The sequence below is a fragment of the Prinia subflava genome, chromosome 16, assembly GCF_021018805.1.
Source record: "Prinia subflava isolate CZ2003 ecotype Zambia chromosome 16, Cam_Psub_1.2, whole genome shotgun sequence".
NCBI classification, from domain to species: domain Eukaryota; kingdom Metazoa; phylum Chordata; class Aves; order Passeriformes; family Cisticolidae; genus Prinia; species Prinia subflava.
In genome coordinates, this window is record NC_086262.1 from 8,348,984 (window position 1) to 8,362,694 (window position 13,711).

The following is a 13,711-nucleotide window of genomic DNA, read 5'->3' on the forward strand; positions in this document are numbered from 1 at the left end:
GCTGTGTATCATGTTCTAGAAATGCATATAGCATATAAGGGTGAATTGTCTGCAGATTCCTAAAATTGCCTTTGCAGACAGATGGCCAGCAAGCAGCTGGGAGGGAGAGTACAAGCAAGGAGGATGTCGTTCTTCAGAAAAATTAAGAAATTAAGTGGCACCATCAGTGCTAAGAAAGACAAACCCCTGCAAAGCATGAGCCAGGCTCAGTTAAAACAGCAATTAAATGATTTAGAACAAGTCTGTGATCATTTACAACTTTTAAAGGTGAAAGGTGTGATTTTGGTAATGCCTTAAAATTAAAAGGCCAGCCACTCCATCTTTAAAACTATAGTTTCTCTCCTGGAAGACTTATCTCATTGTCAGTCCATTAGCAGCCAGCCAGAACCCATCCTTACAAAAATAATTGGCTATTGATATATGGTAATACAGAAAAGTTATTCTTATTTTTGTTCATTGCTAGGGAAAGATGTCCTCTCCAGCCTACACTTTCAATCATTATAAATGCTACTGTGAAAGACTAAAAACACTGTTCTGAGATAGATTAGGATCCTCTTCACAAATAAATATATTTTACCACTAAGAGAAGAGGCAAATGTCACTGGTACCGAGTGTTTTATACACAGTAGAGACCACTTGGCTGAAATATTCCTCTCATGTTAAATTAGTGTCGCTGGCCAAGCAGAGTCCCCTCTACATGACAGGCTCCTGTGCAGGGTTTATACCTGCTGTGCTCAGGTGAAGAACTGGCTCTGAGGCACAACAGCAGCCCCTCCACTTCCCATAAAGTGGGGTGAAAAAGGATGAGTGACCTTGAAAATGATGGTTTACTGTCACTGTAGGACACAAAATAAATCACAGTGACTCCATGTATTTCTCAGAAGGCTATAGAGCAATTTATTCAAAACACAATTTCTTTATATACTATTTACAAAGAACAATATGATTGGTGGGCAAAGTTAACACCTCTTCAACTACATTGGTTAAACTAGAAGGCCATCAAGAAGTCCCTCCTCTAAAAAAGAATGAATACAAAGATATAGTTAAGAAAATATCTCTTGTTTACAGCACGTCACCTGGGAAAGAAATTTCACAAACCAAAACATCTCAGGCATGAAATCAGGGCTACAGTTTACCTCAAAAAAGGATGGTTTCCCAGAGACAGGCAGGGTCCAATGTTCTCTGCAGTACCAACTCTCTGCAGACCAAGGTACCAACTTCCCCTTGGCCCAGGAAAGGGTTACATCCTGTGCACTGCTGCAGTACCTAGATCCTGCAGGAACTGGAATGCTGGGCACAGAGAAACTCACCTCCATCACCACCCACTGTGCCCTGTAAAATTTGTGCCAGGCTGGGAAGTTTGCACTGAGGCTGTTAAAGCTGCCAGGAGCTGGTGGCAGCTGCTACACTTGCCAGATAAGCACCCCTCTAGAAGAGCTAATAAAACCAGAGGACATTAGGCTTCAGAATGCAGTATTTTAAAGATAAAGAGTCTCTGTTTGGAATCGTGCTAAGATTTTTACTTTTTTGTGGACAGCTATTTGGCTGCTCTGAAGCACAATCTCGAGCTGAAGTGAAACAAAGGGTTATAAATCTCTGGCTGGGACGAAATGCAAGGGAGAAGAGAGAAAGTGGGGAAATAATCAAGCATGACAGAGAATATTTGGGACCACAGTTTGAGCCAGTAGTCAAAATTCCTCATGCTTAAGGCTCAAGCACACACCAGTGAGAAAGTAAGATGTTAAATGGCTTCAACAAATCTGTCTTGGGACCTTGTATAGATAATGGATTTTTGGTTCTTTTGCCTTATATATGGCAACTCTTCTGTGGCAGTCTCTGATAAAATGTTTTAAGGGGTAAAAAATTAGCTTTAGATTTGTTTCAGCTGCTTATGGAATTATTTTTTCCTTTTATATTTTTCATGTTTGGCCAAAATTCTACTGTAGCTCTTCCTATACAAACATATCACTCTTAGTAGTTACTACACTGAGCCTCTGTTATCCGTTTAGCAACAGCCTCTGCTGCAATAAAAAGAAATGTATTTTTTTTCTCTTGTCTCCTATTGTTCAGAATTACACTTGGATATTACATTGTCAATGTTTAGTATTACATCATTTCCCTGACAATTCATTGTAATCAAATCTTCCACAAAGTCAATAGCAATGACATTTTTATCAGGCATTGTCTCCGTCAACCTATTAGGTGATTTCAGATCTTTGAGTTTTCTGTTCTGAAAATAATAGGAAAGCATAAAATCTGGGAAAGTCACTCAAACAGCCATGTCATTGCTCAGCAACCAAACCTATGGGTCAGAGCTCTCACTAGTTCACACAGGTCACTCAGTCATATGAGTGACTTTTATTTTTTCTAGAAAACAATGCAAAATAAACAAATGAGCTACTAGGGCTACTGGAACCAATAACACTATTTCTACTGCACTTAATGGGACCAGATGTTGTCTTTGCAGAATTATATGTGATGTTACACTGGGTACATCTGTGCTGCAATGGAAATATGGCATTACAAGTCACAGGAGGTACTTAAGCTGGTTTAAAGGAGGCACCAACAGCTGCAGCACTGCAGAGCAGAGAGAAGACCTGTAAACCTCAGCCCAGCCCCAAGGATTTGTTTGCAGCATGAACTGCTGCATGACTGTGTGCTGTCCCAGCCACTGTGCCATGAGACTACGACCTCTTCCTTCAGCATCCCTTCAGCTGAGCATAGCTTTCACCACCTGCCTCTTATTCAGCTCCTCAGGATAAATTTCAGTTTCAGATATGAAACTGAAAAAGTACTACAGTGAGTAGTACTCAGTGTACTACTGAGAAAATACTACAGTGAATTAAAAGAAACCAAAATTCTTTATAGTTATGTTTGTTACACTGGAATATCATAAAAAATATCGAAGTCATATCTAAATAAGTTCAGCCTTTAGAGGAAAAGGAGGGACATCACTGTACTTGCAGCTAGAGAGGGAGGGCAGCAAGGTGAACAGTGTGTCCCATGGGCACACAGTGAATGTGCATGGCCAAGGGTGCAAGATGCATGATCTGCTGGATAAAGGGAGGGAAAAATAACCCCAAGGCATCTAGAGACAGGAATAAAGACTCAAAGAGGTGATAGGATCTTTCCTTCAAGATATTTGAAATTTGAATTGATGAGTCTCTGCAACAACAACCTGCTCTAGTGACCTTGCCTTGAGCAGGAAGTTGGGCTGAATGACCTCCACAAGGGCCATCCACATTATTTTGTCTAGAGTTCTGTTCTTTTCCAAATAATTTTTGATTCTGGCCTCTAGAAAAAGGAGCATCACGCAGTGAGAATAACCAGCTAAATCCATGACCACTTTCAGGCAATTAGATTGGGATATCCATATTTTGATCCTATTGAAAGTAACAAGTCTACAGCTGACTTCTAGCTAAAAGAGCAAAGCACAGGCTCAGATTCTAAATCAGTAGTGAAAACTGATCTACAAAGTCTTTTTTTTATGCCTAGAAGCAGAAGTTCTGATGAAAAACACATATAGGATATTATAATGAACAGTTGCTGCTGTGGTATTAAATAAGATTAATACATGTAAAAAATCTCTTATTTCATTCTCACCCTCACAACAGCACCTGAATCAGTCTGAACTGAGATATTTCACCCACACTGTGCCTGCTCTCTTGTGGTTGTGGTTGTTCAGGGTAATGCTGCTCCATGTGGCTGCCTGTGCTTCAGCAGAGATTTCCAACATATAAACTCAGCATCTTCAAGAATTTTCTTCACAGAGCTCCCTTCAGCCTGAGGTTTCTTGACTTGGCTTTAAATAATACTAGTGCTGCTGTTGAATTCTTGACTCACTTCCACAACTTATTGGCACAACCTTGGTACATACATCCCTCTTCTGTGCATTTTAATGTTACTGGAGGATCTCTCAAGTCATGAGGCAGCAGCCCAAGAAGTGACTTAGTTCTTCTTTCACTCACAACACAAATCCTGCAGTCAGTGAACTCTCCACATCTGGCGGCCTATAAATAATGAACTAACCTAACTAAAAATCAGGGTGTACCAGAAACAACACAGGCTGTGAAGTAGCTGTGCTTTCTTAGTTTAATTTGAGCTTTGAGGGAGTGCAGTAACCTCAGTGTCACCAAGACATCAGCAGCACAACCCTCAATTAACTTATTGTTTCCATAGCAGGAAGCAAAAGCAATGCTGTTTTTGAAGATACTTCAATTTCTCTAACCCAGCAGTACTACAAAGCAGAGCAATGGTCTGAAAGGGACCATATGCTGATGAGTGGCTTTCTCCCAAGAGTGGCTTAAACATGGTCAAAAAATGAAGTGTGGAAGTACTTTGCAAGCCCTTATCACTTGTGTATGGGTGATAGAGCTACATCTGTGTAAACCACAGGCATGAGTTTCATTGATTTGGATGGGTAATTTATTTCTGACTCTGCAAGGCAAACCCATGGGGACCAGCAGTCAATACCAGTAGAAGTGGATTAGCACAAGAACGCATATCTTTTGGGTCAGTGGGCAGAAGAAATAGTTATTATTCCTATTAGCTCAGATTCAGGTGGAGAAAGAAAGGGAAAAGTCAGTGTCAGCTGCAGGCTCTATATATTGTATTTCTACTTTTTCTTTGACGAATTACAAAATCTGCCAGTATTCTGTTTGGTGGGGTTTTTTGTACTTTGTTGTTTTTTTCATAATACTGATGCATTTTAAACAGGAAGAAATGAGAGAATAGGGACAGATCTAGTCCCTATTCTCATCTCACCTTCTTCATGTATTGTGTAACTCCCTAATGGCTGAGAACCTGTTCAAGACTCCTCATTGTCAGTGTGTTCAGGTCTCAAGGGACAAGACCCACAGCTAATATTCAAGACAATATATTCCTCTCTATGAATAACATGAAGAAATTAATCCTTTTTTTTTTTCTTTTGCCTCTCACATGGCTTTAATGAAGATTTTGCAACCCTGTCTCCCTGGGGCAATGGGTACCATCTAATATCTTCATTTAAATATTCTCTCCCTGCCTCAAGCCCCAAACTGAAATCTGAAAACCAGGACGATTGTTCACTCCAGGCTTACCAAGCAACCTACAAACAAGTTTCTGCAAATAACTAGAGCTTTAAACTAAAAAAGCCACAGCATAAAGAGGAAATATGGCCAAGCTTAGAGGTCTTTACCCTTATAGGGATGCTGGAGTCAAGGCATGAACCTGATAAAACTTGATATAAAAGACTTTTAAAACTATGACAAAATGGTTTTTTACAGCATTGTTCCCATGTGAAATAGAGAAAACTTTCCACTTTCCTCCTGCCCCACTCTCCATGCTCCCAAATGTCTTTCCACCTCACACGAGAGATAATTTGCCCCACTGGAAGTTGTGAGCTTTGTGAGGAGCTTTTAGCTCCATATAGAGAGCTTCTCCCTCGGGTGGGGAGGAAGGGAGGGAGGGAGGGAGGGTGGAAGGAAGGAAGGAAGGAAGGGAGGAAGGGAGGGCTCCTGATTAGCTCCTCCATTTTGCTCTCATTCACTTACAGATGTGGCAAGATTTCCAGAAATATATCTGGCCTTGAAATATTTTGAAAATCCATGAACTACTGTGCTCCAAGACCTATGTTGGATGTAGTTTTGAAAATCCTGCTGGAGCGTACATGCAGCCCTTCTCCAGCCACACTTTGCTGCTCCATCTCAGTTGACCAGATTTTCTCCAGATTATTTCTAGACATTCATAATGTCTCTGCATTGCCAAGAAAGCACAGAAACAGCCTGTCCAGGAAATCTGTGTGGGTGAGGCTTTGTTTCAGGCACTCTTACCAAGAACAGAGATGTGAATATTGCTCCTCACATGAGTAGAAACTCCCAAGTCATTCTGCTTTTTCTGGTGAAAATAATAACAGTAAAAAGCTTCAAGCACATATGGACATCTTGGTTCAAGCTCCAACTGGCATTTTTGCTTTGTTAGGTGATAGGTTTGAATCCCAAGTTCTTTTTCATAAAAATCTACCAATTTTTGTGGGAGTGAAAATGAATATCTAGACCAAGATTTGGCCCTCAGTTCAACTGTCTAAACACAGTTTTTCTGTGATTCAACTTTAAGAAGCAAAGGAAGCCAGCTATAATAGAGTTGGAAGGAACTGGGCAAGAATTAGAAAAACACATGAATAAATTACCCCTTTTCTCCTGTTCTTTCAAAGATTACAGATATTTAGAGTGCCACAAATGTCACATCATCAAAAAGCTCAAACTCAGCAGGTATTCAAGGCTACTTTCCCACTAGAAATGTAACAGGCATCCAGGTAGAAATGATGCTGTGTGGCCTCGCAAACCAGCCACTGATCCTGGTAGACAACCAGGATGCAATCCAAATAGGAAGACCATAAAAAACTGATGTGCTGGTTGAAATTATTTATCCAAGCAACTTGATGAATACCTATAAATAAGAAATACAATAGCAGTGACTGGAGTTGGCTCAAATATTATCCACAATTAATAAATCGACCCATCCTATGTACTGTGTTATTTTCCCTGTCATTTTCACAAGCTACAAATCTGATAATACAATTAAATGACAAGTTCAATCACTTCTTTATTTCATGTATATGTATAATATAATATTTTATGGCTATATTACAGAAAAGACTGTTTACTCACGTTGTATCTTCCCTAACATAATTCAGAGCTTTGCTTGCCTAAGAAATTACTTGTCTGCATTTTGATTAAAAAAGCAAAACCTCATTGTTCCCGTGGCAAATGAATTCAGTCTTTAAATGAAACTCATTGTCACATCCTTTTCTGTGAAGCAAAGGCATTCAGCTTCTGGAATGGCTTTAACCTCCAGCACAGCACTTTTGTTTCTGTATCTGATCCACCCATAATTCATCCCTCTTCCAAAGCTTCATCAGTGTTTGTGCTCTGTACTTAGTTCTCAATGAACTGGCTATAACGCAGTAGTTACAGCTCCCTGGAAAATGACACACAGTAACTCTGTCAAGTTTTTTATTAGCTGGGACAGGTCTTTTATTTTACCAAGGTCTTTTATTACCTTGGATGGCTTTGAACTAGTTCTGAAGTGGGTGAGTGAAGACCTGGAGATCCAATTTTATATTGAGAGCCATTAATTTTTTTAACCACAACCCCTTGATTATTGATAGGCTTTTGTTCTTTACAGTCATTGCACAACACATTGTTTGAAGTGAATCAGAGAGCACAAACTTTTGCAGTTACCTACTGGAGTTTGGATGGCTCATAGCAATGGCCAGCAGAAGTCCTCTGGTTTTCAGGATGCAAGAGGATCTGCTCTTGACCAGAAGCTACTCTGATCCTGTCTGTTCCATATTATTTCTCAAAAACAACCCCAAAAATGCTATAGAGAAAGGAAGAGCCTCTAAATTTCAACTTGTGGTTGCTCTTTTGCCCATTAATCCTCAGGTACATATAAACCCAACTCATTTGGAATAGTTTTGCATTACAACTCCATAGCTCTGGGAATCAAGATGTACTCTATCAAAATAAATTCACAGGAATGAGGGAGCACGATGAAGATCAAGCTGTAGAGAACTGTGGATAAACTACAAAAAAATTAAACAGAATTTAATTGTCAAAAATGGTGTAAATCCTTGCCAAAATCACATGTAATTCACCCTAATCCCAATTCCCTGAGCCCAGTAAAGTTTCTATTCATTTATATGCCTTCAGTTACACTTCTAGGACTTCAATATTTGTTAAACTTTAACTGATCTCATAATCTGAATTCCTTGACCAGCATAAAATAAGAAAACCTGTCTTAGAAGAAATTTTGGAAAATAACCAAGAAATTAATTTGCTCCATTTTTCTAATGGAGACTTCTTTACATTATCAAAGTACTCAAATAAACTAAAGCTTTAAAATTAAAACAGATTGCAAAATTTTTGATTGCCTTTTTTCTTTACAAAAAAGTGCTGACAATACAAAATTTCTCTAATGAACCACAACACGATTTCCTTACAAGTTCAGTTGTTCAAAGAGGGTTTCTTTTTAAGTTCAAAATTAAAAGGCAACATTATTTAAAGTTTAAGTCCTTTCAAACTTTTCGGTCTCTGAAATCAGCCTATGACTGTTACATGATAAAGCTGAATCTTTTTATGTGAATCAGTCCTATTTATGAATCAAACAAAACTGTATCAATCAAAATTTTCTTTTGTATTTAGGTTCTTTTGCGTTAGAATTCTCTTGGCATTGGGCTATGGCATGTAACATTTTCCTGTGTTTTTCCTTGGCCTGTTTGTATCATTGTGGCCTCCAGAGACTCAAATCACAGGACAAACATTCTTGCTACTGTTAATATGACAATTAATTGCAACGATCCCCAGATTTGTCAAGCAGTTGAATAAGTGGAAATCCATGTTTCCCCAAGACCTGCATGGAAAGGGTTCAGCTGTAGACATGACAACACAACAACAATGTCTCATTTTGACTTGAGTGCTAAAGACCCTTTTCTGTTTCTTGCTCCTGGCATCCATATGGCAGCCGTGACTTACAAGGTGTGCAGTGAAAGAGCAAGGGAATGGCCTTAAACTGAAAGACAGGAGGTTTAGATTCATTCTTAGGAAGAAATTCTTCCCTGTGAGGGTGGTGAGGCCCTGCCACAGGTTGCTCAGAGAAGCTGTGGCTGCCCGATCCCTGGAAGTGACCCAGGCTGGGTTGAATGAGGCTTGGAAGGTGTCCCTGCCTGTGACAAAGGACGTGGAACCAGATGGTGTTCAACATCCCTTCCAAACCTAGCTATTGTAAGATTTTACAAAAATCAAAACCAACTGCTTATTTAGTTTCATATTTGCCAGAAATCTGTCATATGCCTTTTTGCCTCTAAAAGAGTAAGGTGTAGATTCACAGCTCCTCAACCCCTGCAAGAGGGGTGAGCAACATCATCATCTTGTGTAATCCAGCCTGGAGAGACTGCTGTGTGCCTGAGGACAATTCCTTGGTCTCCACTGTATCTTCACATCAAAACCCACATTTCCTTCCAAAGCAGTTGTCTCCCCTCTTCCTTCCGACACTTCCTTCATTTTTGTTCAAGACTCCCAACAGAATGAAAATAAAGAGCTGACAGGAGATAGCAGTTTGAAAAATTCATCCAAGAACCTGCAATGTCACCAACAAGAGCTGGAAATAAACATGTCTGAGAAGACAAATTCCTTTACTGTTAAGTGCTGAAGGACATGGTAGGTAACATTAACTTGGCTAATTGTTTACTTGCTTAGCTAATCTAACATAATCTGCATTGATTAGATTTTGATTTCATGCTGGATGAGTATACTGCTTCTCTGTGCCTTTCAGTTAATTTGTGAACCGTACCAAAAAGACATTTTTATAACACGTTTAATGCTTCAAAGATATGAGGGAACAGCAGCGAGAGCGAAGGAGGATGGCTCTGCTGGTATTAAAAGGGTCATTAAACTCAGCATTAGGTAAAGGTCTTGTTTTGAGTTGCATTCAACATGCCTGAATAAAAATGAAGTGTAAGCAAAAGGCATTGAAGAGAAATATTCAAATGCAAAGTGCCGTGTTGGTCCTTGTGTGTGTAACTACACAGAGTTTAGGGATGTTCACTCTTCTATTCGAGCTCCTTCCATAGGTCTTTACATATCTCAAAGCCCAAGTTCATGGGCTCAGTACTCCAGTGGTTTAAGGGTGAAATGCTGTAACGAGCTTAACAAGACTGCCATGTATTTAGTAAATCCTAAACATTCACAGAGAAGAACAGAGGTACTTTAAAACCTAATGAAATCTATAAATATATAAGTTTTGATCACTTCTCTGAGTTTTACTGCTATGGGGCCAGAAAGTTTCCCAGGAGTTTATTTAAAGCAGTTATTGCTGTCAACAGAGGAAGGAAGGGAGCACAGAATTTGGCCTGAAGAAATTAAGTCAACTTTGATGGAGGTAATCTGCAGAAATATAGATTTACCGCATTTAATGCTATGGAATTTTGACATATAAACAATACTTTCTCCAGCACAGGAGTTTGAAGTCCTGTTCTAGCTAAAAATGGAAAAACTTGGGTGCTTCATGGGCCTTTAATAGGTGGTGAAGTTCACAGCCATCACCTTGAATCCTCCAGTTGAAATTTAGACTGATTGTGACTAAGAGTAATTTCTGTCTGACACCTCATGTGAAGAGAGTTACTTCATTTCATAACAAACCTGTGGCAAACAGCCTAAAAATTATTATCACAATTTAACAAGTCCATTGGCAGTTCCAGGACCACCATGGATAGATGGAAGTCAGTCCTGCCTGTCCTGAGTGAAGTCAAGGTAGGGTAGGGAAAAAATCAGAAGAAAGTGTATGAATGTCGTAACTCTTCTGTGGAAGAACTCAGATTTAGTTGTTTGAGCCTCTCTGTAGGAATAAAATTTACCTATTTCCACAGACAAAGCTGCTGGCTGGCCAATGTACAATTTTTGTTCCATGGAGCTGACTTCTCTGGTGTGGGGAAAAAAAAGGGAAAATGAGCATTTTAGGTCATGACCATTTGGGAAGGAGATAATTTTCTTCAGATAATAACATGCCTTTTTCTGTCTTAGGAGGGCAATGCTAGCAAATGCCAAAACCATGGTTCAGTTGCATGGCTCAGTTAAATCCCGAAATTAGGTGGGATGAGCCAAGCCACATTGCCGAGATTGCTCTTCTGCAACTGCTGAAAGACAAAATCTTTCCAACATAGCTTCTGTTACCTAATTCAGTATACATTCTTCTATTCAAATAAATCTGAAGAAACTATGAAGCAAAGGGACAATCCAAATTTTAAATTATTTTTGCTCATATCTGAGAAAAGTTCACTGCCTTTCCTGGAGTAATTGATGCATTTGTAAAAAGGGAATTTAAAGGACTCAGAAAGCATGTTCAGGAAATGTGGATTTCAGCTCTTCCTAAATAAATGTGCCAGGCAAATTGTTTGCAGACATACCCATTCAGGAACCTGAAATGCAAAGCAGCTTCTCTGTCCAGTCATAGCGAAAAGTATTCATATCATTTAGCAATAATAATCAGCTATTAAATAATATTTAAGAAGTAGTCATTGCCTATTAGTGACAATCCTGGGAAGGGAAAGTGAATGTGAATTAAGGCTACTGGCAAAGGATGCTTTCAGCTTTATTGTTCTAGCTAATTCTCATGGTGGCACTGCTTCATGCTGTTGTACTATACATACAGAATATGGGAGTAAATCCAATGAAATCACACTTGAAAAACCCCTATTTTACTGCTGGAGTTATTGCAGATCATATAGTACAAAAAGTCCAACAAGATAACTATTCATGGACACACACAAAAAAAGAGTTAATCTTGATAAATCAAAGTAAATTATTACTGTGGCATGAGATTTTATAGGTGTGTATTTATCTATCTATACACAAGCATATATAATAAGGATCTATGGAGTGATTTTTGGAAAAAATGTTAAGATAGTTCTATGTTAAGGAAAATTTGTGTATAATTGATGATTTAATTATTTATTTTTACTTGGAGCAGCTTTAAACTATGGATTTTTTACATTTGATTTTTTACGTCAGAGTATGGTCGCTATTTTCCTCCCTGTGCAGGTCCCATTGTTTCTTAGTCAGCTCAGTTTTTTCTGACCAGGACAAGTTCTGTCCTTTGGTGGGCAAAGCAGGATTGATTTCAGTCAGAAATAATGTGTGTGTGCACCCAAGAACTGGCTTTTATTCTGTACAAAAAATCACTCTCACTGATTTATGACCCATATTTTAAAAAATGCAATAATAGCATTGCATTGTCTAAATCGGGAATGTGTAAATTATCCCAAAAGCTGAGATGCAGGAGAGCAGAAGAACACCTTCATCAGGTCAAGAAATGTGATTATTTCTGTGGCTCCCAGCAACTCTTCATTGCCATAATAGGCTCTTATTCAGGGAGAAGTAGTTAAGTTTGCAAAGAAGAGTGAATATGTACTTTGTGAGAAAACCAATAACTACAGAGAAATGTTCTCTAAGTACAACTGAAATATGGAACAAAATACAGGCAGCTGCTTAGCGTGTCCAGGAATAGTACTCAGGGTGTTCTTAGTCATCCATTTCTTCCTCATGGAAAACAACACAAATATCTTGTTAAAATCTCTTAATTGCTGTAATATTCCCGATTACCAACTAACATAAATAGAAGTATTAGATCTCCAGATCCCCATCTTGTGGTTCCTATGGATTTTTACAATAAAACATCCAGACATTCAACACAATGTTGTGTAAAAATAAGGCACCTCTGCTTGTGGACTCTACTAGTTCCCAGTTTGTCACTAAGAGAAAACTATTCCACTGAGGATGTGGGAAAACAGTGAATGTCTAAAACTGTGACACTGAAAAGAATAATAGCTGACCTTCATAATAAATAATGTAAAACATGAGTTCACTTGGCCTAGCCTAGATAAAAATTAATTTTTGAATCTTTTATTCCCTGAGGCCAACAGTGTTCTAACTTTAGGTAACATACTTTTTTTTTAATGTTTTATAGTATTAAAGGTACTTAAAAATAAATATTGCAATCAAAGCACACAACTCCTGCAACTGTTAATGTCTGGAGGGTTTCATGAAAGGAGCAGTCAGTTGTGGTGTTGCTTTGTGGTGGGATTTAAACCTGTGCTAGAAAGCTCCAGATTCTAATGGTAGGGACAGCAGCTGTCTGAGGACAAGGACAGGCCTGGTGTTCAGCCTTGGAAGCTTAAAGAAGCTAAGTTTGTTCTAGTGGGCTGTGTGTGTAGAAATGCTCACTGAACCACCAATGTTTTTCAAGAAATTAGTGTTCTAGGATCATAGAATCATAGAATGGTAAGGGTTGGAAGGGACCTTATACATTATCTAGTTTCAACCCAGGTGATTTTGAACACTAAAAAGATATTAAGCTGTTCAGGAAATGATAGTATTTGAAGACTATTTTTGATCCTTTTTTTAATATTAAAAATCCATTGGTTAATGAGAGGTAATTGAAAAATGTGATTATACTCCTAACCTCATCCAAGGCTGCCTTGTCTTCACAAATTTTGAGCTCATCAGAGCATAGAGCATCTACTATTCTGAATTTATATGGTTCCTGGCAGAACACAGCCCAGTTTTTGATGATTACTTGAGTTACCATAAGAAATAACTATAGCAGCAGTGGGAGTTCAGTTTTTGAGGGTGGAGGTTGCAGTGAATGTTTCTCATATATTTACTTGTTGGGAAGGGCCACTGCAGATGACATCAGTGTTTAAAGCTGTAAGTTTAAACTTTACAGTATCTCTACACTAAATTTCACACCTCAAAATGGCTTTCAAGATAGGTTAAAAGAAGAGCAATTTTCCTCATTGTGAAACAAAAAGCGCTTAAGCAACTTGTGATTGCAATACAGAGAAAAGATGGTATTGAGTGACACATCTGTCTCCCAGGTCTTGAAAGGAAATATGATGTTCTCTGGCTTGCCTAGTGCACACTTGAGGCATTCAATCTAAACAGTCATTTCAGAGTTTTACAGAAGACAATACAAAATACTGTGCAATGATGGACAAGGGCTTTTGATGACAAAGAGCAAACAGACAGGGAATCCTTTCAGGCTCACAATATAGATAAAAGGACATTTTTGTATTTCCAAATGATACTCAAGGCTCAGGTGTTGCAGACAATGCAAAAATAACGTAATATTACTTCTCTCCAATGCCCTTTTACTATTGGAGTTAGTTCACCTATAT